Source organism: Rhinatrema bivittatum, chromosome 3 (genome assembly GCF_901001135.1).
Source record: "Rhinatrema bivittatum chromosome 3, aRhiBiv1.1, whole genome shotgun sequence".
NCBI lineage: Eukaryota > Metazoa > Chordata > Amphibia > Gymnophiona > Rhinatrematidae > Rhinatrema > Rhinatrema bivittatum.
This window is the reverse complement of record NC_042617.1, coordinates 97,743,252-97,758,717: the sequence shown is the minus strand read 5'-3', so window position 1 is coordinate 97,758,717 and position 15,466 is coordinate 97,743,252. Positions and strand designations below refer to the sequence as shown.

The 15,466-nt window shown below is 40.4% G+C and overlaps 1 protein-coding gene across 2 annotated transcripts in view; it reads right to left on the bottom strand.

The window, feature by feature from the left end:
* PLCB4 (phospholipase C beta 4) overlaps positions 1-15,466 on the bottom strand; it is an 855,807-nt gene that overhangs the window by 752,860 nt on the left and 87,481 nt on the right. Inside the window, exons 2-3 of one of the 2 annotated variants that reach the window (XM_029593509.1) lie at positions 14,500-14,660; positions 6,202-6,262 (exon numbers count right to left, since the gene is read on the bottom strand). The gene's annotated coding sequence lies outside the window, so the exon portion shown is untranslated. The remainder of the gene's footprint in view (positions 1-6,201; positions 6,263-14,499; positions 14,661-15,466) is intronic. The other variant, XM_029593508.1, reaches the window with a different exon arrangement.

The following is a 15,466-nucleotide window of genomic DNA, read 5'->3' as shown; positions in this document are numbered from 1 at the left end:
CCCAGGATACTGAGGGAGCTCAGAGATGTGCTAGTGGGTCCACTGAAATGGGAGTTGTGCCACACGATTGGAGAAGAGCAGTGAGTGCAGAGAGTGAGTGCAGGGAGGAGGCTGGAAACTACAGGCCAGTTAGCCACACCTCAGTGGTGGGAAAATTAATGGAGACTCTGCTGAAGGAAAGAATAGTGAACTATCTACAATCCAGTGGGTTGCTTGATCCAAGGCAGCATGGATCCACCAAGGGAAAGTCCTGTCAGACAAATCTGATTGATTTTTTTGATTGGGTGACTAAAGATCAAGGAAGAGCACTTGATGTGATCTACTTGGATTTCAGCAAAGGTTATGATACGGTCCCACACAGGAGGCTTACAAATAAAATGAGAAGCTTGGGAGTAAGTGCAAAGGTGTTGGAGTGGATTACAAACTGGTTGAAGGATAGAAGGCAGCGTGTGATGGTAAATGGAACCTACTCTGAAGAGAAAATGGTGTTAAGTGGAGTGCCACAAGGATCGGTGTTGGGACTGATGATTCTACGATCTGCAACAGAGTGGACACGCCGGAAGGAGTAGAGAGAATGAGAGGTGATTTAAGGAAGCTTGAATGGTGGTTGAAGACATGGCAACTGGGATTCAATGCCAAGAAGTGCAGAGTCATGCATCTGGGGTGTGGTAATCCAAAAGAGATGTATGTGATGGAGGGTGAAGAGCTATTGTGCACAGAGCAAGAGAGGGACCTTGGGGTGATAGTGTCTAGTGATCTGAAGATGGCGAAGCAATGTGACAAGGCGATAGCTAAAGCCAGAAGAATGCCAAGCTGCACAGAAAGAGGTATAACTAGTAAGAAAAAAGAGGTGATAATGCCCTTGTACAAGTCCTTGGTGAGGCCTCACTTGGAGTATTGTGTTCAGTTCTGAAGACCGGATCTCAAATGGGACAGAGACAGGATGGAGGTGGTCCAGAGATGGGTGACAAAAATGGTGGGGGTCTCCATCAAATGACTTATGAGGAGAGGTTGAAGGACCTGAACTAGCTGAAAAAGTATGAAACCTTGGAATAATAATGGATCCAAAAATCAATCTAAAACAACACATCGCTAAAAGAGGGCTATGCAAAACTCATGATACTCAGAAAACTAAAACCACTACTAACATTAGCTGATTTCAGAACAGGCACTAGTCTTCTCCAGCATGGACTACTGTAATGCCCTTTTACTAGGACTCCCGAATACAACAATAAGGCCACTTCAAATACTTCAAAACACAGCAGCTAAAATATTAACCGGAAAAAGGAGGAAGGATCATATAACAAACACTGACGGAATTACATTGGCTACCTATTGAACACAGAATTAAATACAAAGCCCTATGTACAATACATAAACTAATACATGATGAAAAATCGGACTGGCTAAACACAGCATTACGAGTACATGTCCACACAGAAACCTTCGATCGGCAAATAAAGCAGCCATTCCCTCAGTAAAACAGCGAGACTAACCCAAGTGAGAGAAAGGGCCTTATCGTTAGCAGGCCCCACACTTTGGAACACAAAATGCCTCTTGAGATCAGATTACAAAGAGATCTCAAAACCTTTAAGAAAAATCTAAAAATATGGCTTTTTAAACAAACATTTTATAAAGAGACTGGGCAATAGAAAAAATACAGGAATAGACAGGAGAGCACCGGCACACAGCACTATTCCAAGAATGCGCATTATAATAGCCTATGAACTCTACATCACAACAAACGTAATTGTAAACACTGTAATATGAATTTTACCCGTGAATAGTACCTTAGAGGTACACCTGGTCATGACCTACTTCACTAAACAATTGATTGTCTTTAACGATATATTGTAACTGAACCTTTTGTGGCACCTGTTAGAATGTACTATAGTACGCATCCACCTACATTAATTTATGTGCCTTATGTAAACCGTTGCGATGGTATTTAACTTAGCGACGGTATAAAAAGATTTTAAATAAATAAATAAATAAATGTATACTCTGAAGGAGAGGAGGTGCAGGGGAGATATGGTACAGACCTTCAGATACCTGAAAGGTCTTAATGATGCACAATCAACAAACCTTCACTGTTGGAAAGAAATTGGTAGAACTAGGGGTCAAGAAATGAAACTCCAGGGAGGAAGACTCAGAACCAACAACAGGAAATATTTCTTCACAAAGAGGGTGGTGGTTGCCTGGAATACCCTTCCAGAAGAGGTGGTGAAGACAAAAACAGTGAAAGATTTCAAAGGGGCATGGGATTTATTTATTTATTTATTTATTTATTTATTTATTTAAAGTCTCTTTTATACCGATGACCGTTCACACATCGCATCGGTTTACAATTAAACAGTAACAGATGGGCGGAAACCCTTACATATAACATTGTAAAACAGCGTAACTTTTGGGCGGGGCCCTTACATGTAACTGATAAAAAGGAGGCTAAAACTTGGAAGGGTATAGAGCTGACTATACTGGGCAGAGTCCATGTAGTCAATAAATAGATGCAGCATAATCACTATATACATATAAGAACAAAACTATAAACAATAGATAATGACATAAATAGCCGATTCAAAAGTACCAAATCGAAGGGCATAATACAGATTCCACAGGGTCGAATTCCTTAGTCATATAGTAGGATTATTAGTTAAAAAGAGTTTTAGTAAAACAGGGGGGTTTAAGTAATGGCTGGTGAAATCTGGTAAGCTTGCTGGAAGAGCCATGTTTTCAGTTTTTTTTTGAAGGTAGGAGTGTATGTTTCCAGGCGTATATCAGAGGGCAGGGAGTTCCAAATAGATGGGCCGGCGAGAGAGAAAGCTCTGCTTATGGTGGAGGATAATTTAAAAGATTTGATAGGTTGGGCGCGTAGGGTTCCTTGGAGGGCTGTACGTGTTGGTCTAATCGAAGTACGGGGGAGGAGTGGGGGGTTAATCCAGTTAAGGTTAGAGTTCAGCAGACTTTTGTGGATGATAGAAAGGGCTTTATAGCGAATTCGGAAATGTATAGGGAGCCAGTGAAGTTCGATAAGTGTGGGGGTGATGTGATCTCTTTTTTTTGAATTAGTTAGAATCCTAGCGGCAGCATTTTGTAATAGTTGTAAGGGTTTAGTATGAGTAACGGGAATGCCTAGCAAAAGTGCATTACAATAGTCTACCTTAGATAAAATGATAGACTGGAGTACAGTGCGGAAATCAGAAAAGTGTAGCATAGGTCTAAGTTTTTTTATGGTTTGGAGCTTAAAATAGCATTCCTTGATGATGGATTTAATAAAGGGTTTGAAAGTAAGATGGTTATCAATAAGAACCCCAAGGTTGCGAATGTGTGATGGGAAAGATGTGGAAGAGTATGCAGGTGGGATGTCTGGGAGCGGGGGCCCATTTGATATGATTAAGAGTTCAGTCTTACTGGGATTTAGAGCTAGTTGCATGTGGTTTAGTAATGTTTTGATAGAGGAGAGACAGGATTCCCATTTAAGAAGAGCAGTTTGAAGAGAGTCCGAGAAAGGGAAAATGAGTTGCACATCGTCCGCATATATGAAATGCTTGATGTGGAGGTTAGTGAGGAGAGTAGTGAGGGGGAGCATGTATATATTAAAGAGGGTGGAAGAGAGGGAGGAACCTTGGGGAACACCTTGGGGCAGACTAATGGGGTCTGATTCATTGTTATCAACTAAAACAGTGAAGAGACGGTCCTGGAGATATGATCGTATCCAGGATAGGGCATTGCCAGTGATCCCGATACTCCTGAGGATGTCGAGGAGGACATCATGATTGACTGTATCGAATGCCGCTGAGATGTCAAGCATGGCAATCAAATAGGAGGAGCCTGAGTCAGTTCCTTTAATGAGGGTGTCATGTAGGGAGAGTAGTAGGGTTTCAGTACTTAAGTGCTTTCTGAAACCGTGCTGTGTAGAAGGGAGAATATTGTTTTGTTCCAGGTGATCAGAGAGGCGTGTGTTGACTATTTTTTCAAGGACTTTAGCTAGGAGGGGTAGGTTGGAGACGGGTCTGTAATTAGATAAAGTGTCAGGGTCAAGATTAGGTTTTTTGAGTAGTGGTTTAACTACTGCTTGTTTAAGAAATTTAGGGACCGTACCATGCTCTAAGGAACAATTAAGGATATTTGAGAGAGGTTTGGAAATCACTTCGGGAATGGCTAGCAGGAGTTTAGTGGGGATAGTTTCGGAGGGATGAGATGAGGGTTTTAATTTTTTAAGGATATTTTGTACTTCAAGGGAGGATGAAGAGTCAAAAATTGAGAGGGAGGCTGTCGAGTTGATGGCGGGCAGGCAGATATTGATGTTCTTATGTGAGAAATGTGCAGTGATGGAAGAGACTTTGTTTTTGAAAAATTGAGCTAATTCATTGCAGCGATTTTTAGAGTGATTAACTGGGAGTTGTGTGGTAGCAGGAGAGGTGAGGTCCGCAACCATAGTGAATAGGGCCTTGGGGTTATCTTGCATGCCATGTATTTTTTTAGCATAGTAATTACGTTTAGCATGGAGGATAGAATTTCTATATTCATGCATTGTTTGGTAGTATAAGGTTTTATTTGCAGGGGATTGGTCTTTGCGCCATAACCTCTCAGCTGTCCTGAGTTGAATTTTGAGATTCCTGAGATCAGGTGTGTACCATGGTTTTCTGTTTCTACCCCTGTGGATCCCTAGGGACTAAAGGATGGAAATGAAGAGGGAAGTGCATGGGGGTTACTTGCTGTGTGGCAGTTGCTATCCTTGGCTGGTGGTCCTTCATGCTGTTGATGCAGCCTCAATATTGCTTTTTTTTTTTTTTTTTTTTTAATATTGCTCTTTGCTTTAACAGTAGGGGAAAAAACATGGGGTGGAGGTGGAATCGGACTCAGACAGCAGCCAATGACGACACTTGATTTTGGGGTCTGGGAAAACAAGTAGGAGTGGGGGTAAATTGCTGATGCGGCTGTTTATGCCCTTGATCAATAAGCCTGATACTTTTGATGCTATCATGAACTTGCTGGGCAGACTGGGCCATCCAGTCAGCCCAGCAAGTTTCAAAATCATTTACGTAAATGTTTTTGAAAATTATCCCCATAAAATAGTAATGACCAGACAAAGCTACAGAACTAAGATTCAGGTTCAGTTCGCATATTTGTCAATCCCTGTATGACCTTAAATAAGTCATTTTTCTTTCCTATGCTCAAGCCTTCTGACCTTCTCAAAACCAGGAGAATAGTAACCACACAAATTTCCATATACAGTGTTGTGAGCCCTCTTGGCATTATAGAAAAAATAAATAATTTTAGAAGAAGGGAATTTGTTGATTGAATACCAAAAATGCTTCTATTCAGTCAGGTCAACATTTGTAAGGTAAATCAAAAAAAACAAGCAGTAGCACTCTGAAAAGAGGTGAAGGAAATCATTGCAGCTGAATGAAAGCTATTTTACCCAAGCTGGGATCCATAGGGAAGACTGCATTTATATTTATTTTTATGTATTTATTTGGAATTAGTTCACACTTTTTCATTGGAAGCTCAAAGCAAGTTATATTCAGCTACAGAAATTATTTCCCTGTCCTCAGAAGGCTTACAATCCAAGAGGTTCAATCTACTAAGTATTTTTCCCATAGACACAGAATGAGAGAAAACCTTTGGTAAATAGGCCTCAAAGTTTGTACCTGAAGCTTAAGAGAGTAAAGTGACTTGCCCAAGGAGCATCAATGGGATGTAAACCCTAGCATCCCTGGTGTTCAGTCTACTGCTCTAACCACTAGGCTATTCCTCCATGCCAAACTGGAAGGTCATCAGCAGGATTTTCATGATAATCCTCCTTCATGTTTGTCTCCTTTTCCTATGGGCCAAAACCAAACCAGTTCTGTGCTCTTTTTTTTTTGTTTGTTTTTCATATATTTGTAATGTGGTCATTAGATGTCGGAGGAACTAGAGACAAATATAAGGCACCTGAGGGACAGGAGCACAGGTAAATAGAGTTGTTAAGGATGTTCTCTGCAGCAGCTGAATGCAGAAACCTTTCTAATGTTTTAATTTTCCAGTAATGGAATGTTTCGTAAGGTCAACATGTTGCCCATATTATCGATTCACTTTCTTATGATATCAAAAACTGCATTGCAATTTAGGGATAATAATTTCTTATAACAGCATAAAGCACAAAATGAACGGTAGTAAATAGAGCTGAAGCATAAAAATGAAATCTACGGTACTTACGTTTTGGTTAACCTGGGATCACTTTTCCAAGGTTCTCATTGTGAAGAAAACATTTCTTTCCCTAAAAAAAGAAAAAGCAGTATACTTTCTAGTAACAGTACACTAGTTAACAAAACGATTTAATCCTCAATATAGCAAAACAAACAGAAATAAACTTAAAGGTTCTCTCACTATTAGGGTCATTCACTAAAGCTTTATCGCATGTGAAAAGGGACTTTTCACATGCAATAAAGTTCCCTCCGAGGCTACTCCGTGGCCCCTCCGAGTCTCCGAGGCCGCTCCGATGGCTTTCCCTGTTCCCTCCTGATTTCGGAGAAGCCTCAGAGGGAACAGGGAAAGCCATCAGGGCGACCCTAGGGCTCAGTGCGCGCAAGGTGCACTAGTGTGCACCCCCTTGCATGCGCCAACCCTGGATTTTATAACATGTGCGCGGCTGCGTGCCATGTTATAAAATCAGGCGTAGATTTGTGCACGCCGGGTTGCGTGCACAAATCTACGCCCGCGCGTAGGTACTAAAATCTGGCCCATTGTGTGCAGTTCTGTTCATCACATCTCAAAAAAGATATAGCAGAATTAGAAAAGGTAGAGAAACCAAAATGATAAAGTCAATGGAATGATTCCCCTGTGAAGAAAGGCTAAAGTGGTTAGGACTCTTCAGACTGAAGAAGAGAAAGCTGAGGGGAGATATGATCGAGGTCTATAAAATAATGAGTGTAAACATTAATCGGTTACTTACTCTTTCAAAGAATACAAAATTAGGGAACATAGAGTAAAGTTGCTAGTGATATATTTAGAACTAATAAGAGAAAATAATTTTTACACAATGCATAATTAAGCTCTGGAATTTGTTGCCAGAGGATGTGGTGAAAGCTATTAGTAGAGCTGCATTTAAAACAAGGTTTGGACAAGTTTCTAGAGGAAAAATCCATAAAACATTATTATGGTGGAGTTGCAAAAATCCACCTCTTATCCCTGGGATAAGCAGCTTGAAATCTATCTACTCCTTGGGATCCTGCCAGTACTTTTGACCTGGATTGGCAACTATTAGAAATAGGATACTGGGCTTGAAGGACCTTTAGTCTGACTTAGTATGGCAAACCATAGAAAAAGAGGATATGTCTATGGTAGGTTATGTTCTTTACCTGAAGACCCCCCCGTTTTATCACCTCAGAGATTCAATCAGATCTCTCAAAACATGTAAAAATTATTAGAAAGATGGCTCATTTCCACTAAATTGAACCAATGGATTGAAAGAGGTCATCCTACCATAGTCCTTTGATTCTTGACAATAAGTGCAAGGCATTCTAGTTTGTGTTAGTATAGTACAGCATCAGGCACATCACATAACAGTGATGCACAAGGCCTTTAGTGTGAGACAAGAAACAAGCAAAAATCAAAGAACTATCTCAGCAAAGAACAAGCTCCTGCTTACAAATTTCAAACTTGTGCTATTTCGACCACTTTTGAAATTGTAACTCCATCTGCAGGTGCTGTCCTAACACCAATAAAATAATGTATGTGTCTTTCCGGGCTGGAACACACAGGTTAGCTCTTTAAACAAGTCTCTATCCCCAGGGCCTGAGTCCTTTGTTGGTAGGGGGGGAGAAACCCTCCTTTCAGGGCCTGAAGTGACAGGGATGCCTTGATAACTCTTTCCTTGGGCGAGGTATACCTTTTTAATGCTGTGCACGCTGCTAGTTCCAAATAATACATTGGAGACTCTGAGTGTTCAAAAGAAAATATTTTACTGAGGGTGAATCAGTTACGTAAATGGCACAGTTCAAAACAGTCCCTAGCACCACAGCTGGTCTTTCAGTGTACAGCCTTTCTCTATCTATACAAGGGTCTCTGTCATACCTGGGAAACATTCACCTTCCAGGGCATGGAGTAGATGAGGTTACCAAGTGGGCAGGGTATCCTTATGTGGGCAGGAAGAGCCCCTGTAAAACTGGTAAAAAATGGTAATTCACAGTCTCTGCACAGAGAGTCCCAAATCCTCTCTCCCTAGGGATTGAAGGCTCCAAGTGGGTGTCCTAATAGGAATCAAGTTGGTATTACTCGCAGTTAACAAATGTCTCTCTTTGTCTCTTTTTCCTCTCTCAAATCCTACAATGGAAGGGATCCTCTCCAGAACAAACAGCTCTCAATTTTCTTCTTCCGGTAGGAATGGGTCAGCAAAACACTTCCTCCTGGCTTTTCTAAAAAAAAAATCCTTTTCCCCAAAAACTTAGTCAAAAAGTACCAGAATGTCCTTGAATCAGGTCACCACCATTCCTTCCAAACCTACCTACTTTAATAGCCTCCCCTACCCTTAAAAGCCCGCTGATCGAATTATCTTTATTTTATAACTTGCACGTCATCCATAGCAGAAGTTGTGTGGTAGGGGAGCCCGGCGTGTGCCTGTGCACGTATTTTCACACTAATTTCAATGTGAAATCCAGGAATGCCCATGTCTCACCCAGACCACACAAACACCTCGCCCCTTTTTTGGAACTTTTCATGTGCGCGTAATAGCAAGTACTCAGGTGGCTTTTAAAATCTGTTTGGCGCACTGGTCCATCTTGTGCGTTTATCTCCCGGTTTGGCGCGCACCGGGTTTTTAAAATTCACCTTAAAAAATCCAGTAGTGAGTTAAAAAAGCCTCCAAGAATCAAGATATTTACAAAAAACAGAATGTATATTAAACAGCACTTTCATTTTAATTCTATTTAAGATGGCAAAGTAAAGCAAATTTTCCACTAAATATCATACTACTGTCAGAATTTGAAAAAGAAAAAAACAAACAAAACTGAACTGGTATCAAGAAAATATGCTTCAACTAAAAGTTAATATTAACATCCTGCATTATGTGTCATCAATTAGCAGCTTGTCTTATAATCAACTATTTCACAGCAGTGGAAAATACCCATTCAACCCAGCATGGAAATGCATGCCTTGTACTATGTTCTCAGCTCCCGTTGGGCTTTACCTATTCAGGACTCAGCTTTGCCTGTTCACCTCCAAAGTGTCATTCACAAAACGATATATTTTATAACTATCCACAGACATAAACGGAGGAAGCTAGCAGGCAGGCAAATGCAAGCTAAGCAGCTCATGAATAATTAATATGGGTTAATGCAATTGGCATGAAGTAATATAATTTTCACAAACCTGCCGAGACTGCATAAACCAAACTACACCTCTTGAGCTATAGTTAAGTTTTTGCATTAGTTTCGGTAGGATAATGTTAGTGTTGATCCCCTTCCAGTGTCAAATTAAAGACTGCCATGCCTCAAGAGTAACCCCAGCCCTTAGTGAACATCTCGGGGCTGCTACACTCTGAACTACTCACCTCCACTGACGATATCAAGAGGCCACTATTCTTGGACCACCACCACCATTCCTGACCAACCTTCCCCTGCCAGGTGACCCTACCTTACTTATCCTATTTAGAAAATAAAAGGATGATGGGGATAGGAAAGCACATGACCTCTTCTTATCTCACTGGTTCCAAAATGGCCCTGGATCATCAAATGCACACCACCAGTAACACACATACTGTAAGTTAGCTAATGCTAGAACCTGAAAAAAATGCCCAATATACTGAAGGTTCTGCACCCTTCAGTACAGTGGGCATTAAATTTGCAGATAATGCCCGCATTAAAATCGGCATATTGACCCCTGTTAACATTTTAACATGATTTAGTTCATAGTCCCTTAGTTTTCAACTGTTCGTAATTATTATGTCAGCTTAATGTGTTGTTACCTAATATATATATATAGTATGACATTTCATTTTATCTAACATTTCAAGTTAAACTCATTAAGAGTGCCAAAAGCAAAATCTTGTCCAAAGATATCTAAAAACAGTAACTCTGCAAATACAATTGCTCTTTCCACTGCTGTCTATTAATAATGACACAATCACAAATTGTGGGAGAAAAAATTACCTAATTACATTCATTTGTACTCCCAGCAGTCAAACACTTTTTAATGGGTTTACTGCCTTACGCACATATATCGTAAAGAAAAACTATATCTTTTCCCTGCCATCACAGTTCAGCAATCTTACACATAAAACTAAGTATTATTTGCTGACTTTTCTCCAATAGTTTGTACAGAATTCAAAACATGATTCCTGTTCAAAAGGAGTCATTTGCTCCATGCACTATGCTTCCTTATAAAAATGTTAAGGTAGTAGAGAATAAAAAGAATATCTCCAGGAGCTACCACTGCAGTTAGCTCACCACCCTGCACTAGATAAGAGAATCAATTCCCATCTATTTGTTATATTATACTGTTTCCTCTCAAAATGTTTCTGCAGAACCTAGATGTTTTTTCCTCCCTGCTGACAATATTTATAAATGCAAATAAAATAATAAAGACTGCATTGTCCCTATAGGCTGCTGATTTGAATCTGTCTCACAGGTCAGTAGCAAGCCTCCATATTAAGAGACCGGAGTCAAGTTCCAAGAGTGGTAGAATTCCCAGTGGGCAGGGTTCCACAAATGAAAGGGAGGGGGGGAAAACATGAGAAAGGGATGGCCAACTCCAGTAACTCCAGTGCTCAAGAGCCACAAGCAGGTCTGGTCTTCAGGATATCCACAATGAATATGCATGAGATAAATTTGCATGCACTGCCTCTATTTTATGCAAATTTATCTCATGCATATTCATTGTGGATATCCTGAAAAACCAGGCTTGTCTCTGCTGACTCTCTCTGTCTATCACCTCTTCTTCCTTTCCGCCTCCGTTCTCATTTCTGTTCATTTTCTCTCTCTTCTGGTTTAATCATTTCATTTTGTCTCTTGATTGTGTTCTCTCTTTCCCCAATCTCACCACTTTCTTTTGCAGTCACATTGTGTTGTAACCGTATTTTCATATACAAAGTTTTGATTAAAAAACACAAATTAATGGAATGATGTGAAAATAAACATTGACAAGTAATAAGAGAAGACTGCAATGAGTCTCTTATGCAGCTACACATACACTGAAGACTGTTTCTATTGCTGTCAGTTTGGCGTCTTTGTGCATTACACTATTATCTAATTCCTGGAGACCTGCATTCTAATCTACACATTCTGACAGCATTGTTTACCTACATTTTGCCTCTTGAGGGCATGATCACCGGAAATATTCTAATTTGCTCTAATTTGCAGGAGTGGAAACATTTTCTGAAAATTTGAGCACCCAGCAAAATTTCTTTAGAGGCCAAGGGAAAAATTTCCCTCAATAACTGGTTTGGGTTATTTTTGCTTTTTTAGCTTTTGTCTAAATAATGTTTCTTATTTTGCAGTATTTTATTTTTTTACTTTGCTTATTTCATTCTTTTTTTTTTCATTTTTTGCCTTTCTCCTCCCTCTAGCCTCTCTCCAAAAATGCATCCTCTTCTCTCTCTCTTTGCTCTCTACCCTTCCTCCTCCTATCCAAACTCATGATGATTTTTCCCTTGGGCCCAGGATTGGCAGCAGCAGTGGTAGCTCTTGCCAGACCCAGTCCAGCTGTATCAACATCCTTCTCTAGAATCAAGCCAGCTACATCTTTAGCCACACCCTGAAGAGCTACTGCAGTTCCCGTCAGGCTTCATCGAGGGCCAGGCCCAAAATTTTGGGCACCCAAGTTGACCTGGTGCCTGGGATTTTTTCAGCCTTGCATGCATAATGAATAGATCCCTACAAGAAATAGATGAGTTATGGGAAATTAATATTTAGAAAGCATATTAAGATGATAATTGGTGAAGAGGCACCAATCCAAAAGTAAATGGAGGACATGGGAAAAAGTTATTAAATTAGTAAATTATGGACATCACCCAAAGCAAAAATTTACAAGGGCAAAACAACTTGTAAGAACGAGAAGGAAAACAACCTAAACAGCTCCAAACAAAGATCAGAGTCACTCACTTTGGGATACATTTTCAATATAGCTAGATCTCAAAACCAAAGAGAAAAGAAAATTCAGTATTTACATAAGTAGCCTGAAGATTGAGCCACTACCCTCACTTACACATGACAAACAGTCAGAGATACCTGAGGAAATGACAGTACTTTCTTGATGTACTACCCTCACCTCCAGCACATAAAAGTTTGATTCTGTCAGGGAACAAACATGCCCACCCCCTCACTGCCCCCCCCCCCCCCAAAAAAAAAAAAAAAAAAAAAAAAAGAGTAGCTAGCTGGGTAAACTCTTGCAGACGTTCAGCACAACCCTTAAAGGTAGAGGCACTACTGCACTTTGAATAATTACCCTTAAGCTTTTCTTTCCCTGTAACTTACTCACAGATCACAATCATAGTAATCAAGATTTATATAACTCTTTTCATCCAAACTGAATCCCAAAATGCTATACAATTTGATACAGTAACTCCAGAACATAAATACAGCTATCCTAGCCATGTATAATCTGGCAAGACATTTTAAAGGGAAGACTACAAAAAAATTGTAAAATACATTTAATAACAAATATACATTCATTTGTTTTACCATTTTTTTTCAGATTTCTCAGAGGTAAAAGACTGCATACACGTGCATATTTACTTGTAATGCTGCATTCCATGTTTACCATGGAAAAATCAGGAACAGTCAAAATGCTGTAATATCTATAGCCTCATTAGATTAAATAATAGTTACTTTAGTTCCTTACTTAGCGACAGGAAGGATGGTACAAATCAGTGAAACACTGGGGTAGTTGTGCCCTTAAGATATGCCGGTAGAGGCAAAAAGTTTTAAAGGGAGTCATAGTGGAAGCTGACTATAGACTATAGTTCAAAAAGGAGTACATGCTATTTTCTCCAAAAAGAAAGGATAAGAAGGCAATTTCAACATCCCATAACTCTGTGAGAAGACCATACTTTACTGTTTTACCTGTCTTGGGTAATAGGAGATTGAGAGCAATAGATGCCCTCAACAGATATCTCTAGCGTATCATAGTAATGCTATGCTGGGAGAAAGAGGAGACCAAACCAGAGTGATGTATGATTGTTTGCCCGGTAATACTCATCTTCTTGATTGGATTCAAGCAGAAGTTGCTCAATAATAGAAAAAAAAGCTTGTATATCTAGTTGGAGTCTGAAGAGGACTCAGAGATTGAGGCAGACATTGCCAATGGTCATTTCAACATTGTAGGACAACAGTAATAATGAACTGGGATGAAAGAAGTTTATTCATCAAACAGGTCATTTGAATGACAGTAAGCACACTGTAAGGGGGTCATTTTCAAAGCTATTTATGCACATAAAACCAACTTTTATGTGCATAAATGGTTGTACTTAAATAGCCAGGGGATGAATATATGTAAAAGTATTACATGAACTGAGCAGGGGCATTCCAGAGAAGGAGGAACAGAGCTGTGGCAGAGTCAGCATTCATATATATATATTTTTTTTTATTTTAAAAAGAGTTGAGTACATTTTTGAAAGGGATTTCACATGGAAAAATGGCATATACATGCACACCAGATTTTCAAAACAAGTCATGTATGTGAATACTCCTGTATTCATGCTGTGAAATACGCATGAACAAAGTGAGCAAGTTTTGGACATGGTTTGCAAGTTCGTGCATTCTTTGCTGTTTTATAAAGAATATAGCTGCAAACATCAACAAGAATGCATGAACACGTTTGCACTTGCTATTTAATGCACTAATTTCAAACTTGCTTTGTCTTTTTCGACTTGGTGTTTGGCATGCTGGCTTCTCCCAGTGAATGGAAACATCATCTAGCTAAGAGTAGAGGAAGAGGGTTGGGGGAGGGGGGTATTAACTGGGAAGTCATAGTACTTGCCCAGAAGTGTGTTTGCCTGTAAAGGGGTTTTTTGTTGGATTTTTCTTTCTGTCCGATACAAGGTTTGCTTCTATTCTTTGGTGGGGGGGGGGGGGGGGGGGGGGGGGGGACTGACGACACTTTTCAGTGAATGGCACTGCATTTCTGAGCGGCTGTATGCTTGCACATGTGCATGTGTGTATGGTGACTGGGGCAGACCGGGGCAGTGAGTGTGTATCACTGTGACAGACAGAGGCAGACTGGGAGAGGATGAGTGTGTGTCACTAGAGCAGACAGGGGAGGGTGAGTATGTGTCACTGGAATAAACCGGGGGGTGAACGAGTAGTGGAGAATTAAAGTTCAACATAAGATTTATAAATTTAGGGATACTCAGGAAGCATTTGAGGAGGGAGAGAGAGAACTGAAGAGGAGGTATCCCTTACAGAGACTATAAGTACCAGGGCATAGTTTTTAGATCTGTCTGAGGAACAAGTCTTATGCAAGTTCAATTTCAACAAGGAAACAATTCTATTACACTACTACCAGTTAGAGCACGAACCTCACCCTTCCACTCGGAGAGGCCACACCTTGCCAGTACACCTTAAGGTTACTTCAGCCCTTGCCTTTTTGGCCATTGGCACCTTCCAGACATTGCCAGGAGTCATGGCTGGAATAAGACAGTCAGCCACCTCCGTATTTATTGATCGATTTCTGGCTACATTTCTCTGGAAAACACAAAGACAGCAACAACAACAACAAATTATGGGCCTGATTTACTAAGGCTTTTCTCCCATGTGTCTATGGGGAAAATGCTGAGTAAATGAAGCTCTATGACTGGTATCTACCAAATAGCATGATTCCCTTCTGTTTTGGGGGCTATCAATTGCACTCATGTCCCTATAAGAGTATCTGCATGCAATGATGCCATCTTTGGCAACTGCAAAGGCTTCCAATCCTTCAAGATGTAATTGGCCTGCAATGCCAAGGGGATCATAATGGACATTATGCTCAAGTTTCTGGGATCCTGTCAAAATGCCCACATCCTCTCACAGACAGGAATTCATGATCGCTTCCAAGAAGATCTCATCCCTGGGGGTTGGATTCTAGGTAGATATGCAGCTCTTACTACAACCTCACAGGAACTAACCTCTGCCCTTTTCTCTCCAAGATATCCAGATAGCCTAACCACTTTGGCCTAGGAAGTCTCCTCTAGCCTCTAGGGGACAGTCTTATTGCTTACCATTCTGTTCTTCTCTGCCTTCTACCTTACAGGTGATAGAGGATATACACTCAAAACCTAGCTCATGATCTTGTTGGCATACCCACAGACTGCAGCAGATATTGGCTACTATTGGCTTACTAGGACAGTCATCAAGAGAACCTTTGACTAACCATAAAACACATTTCCGCTGCCTGGTCAGATCAGTTGTCTGTCTTCTCTACAACCCAGCAGAGATCTGTGAGATCTTTCTAGCCCTCTGCATACTTCATAATCTGGCCAAAAGCTAGGCCTGCCTCCTCCAGAGGAACA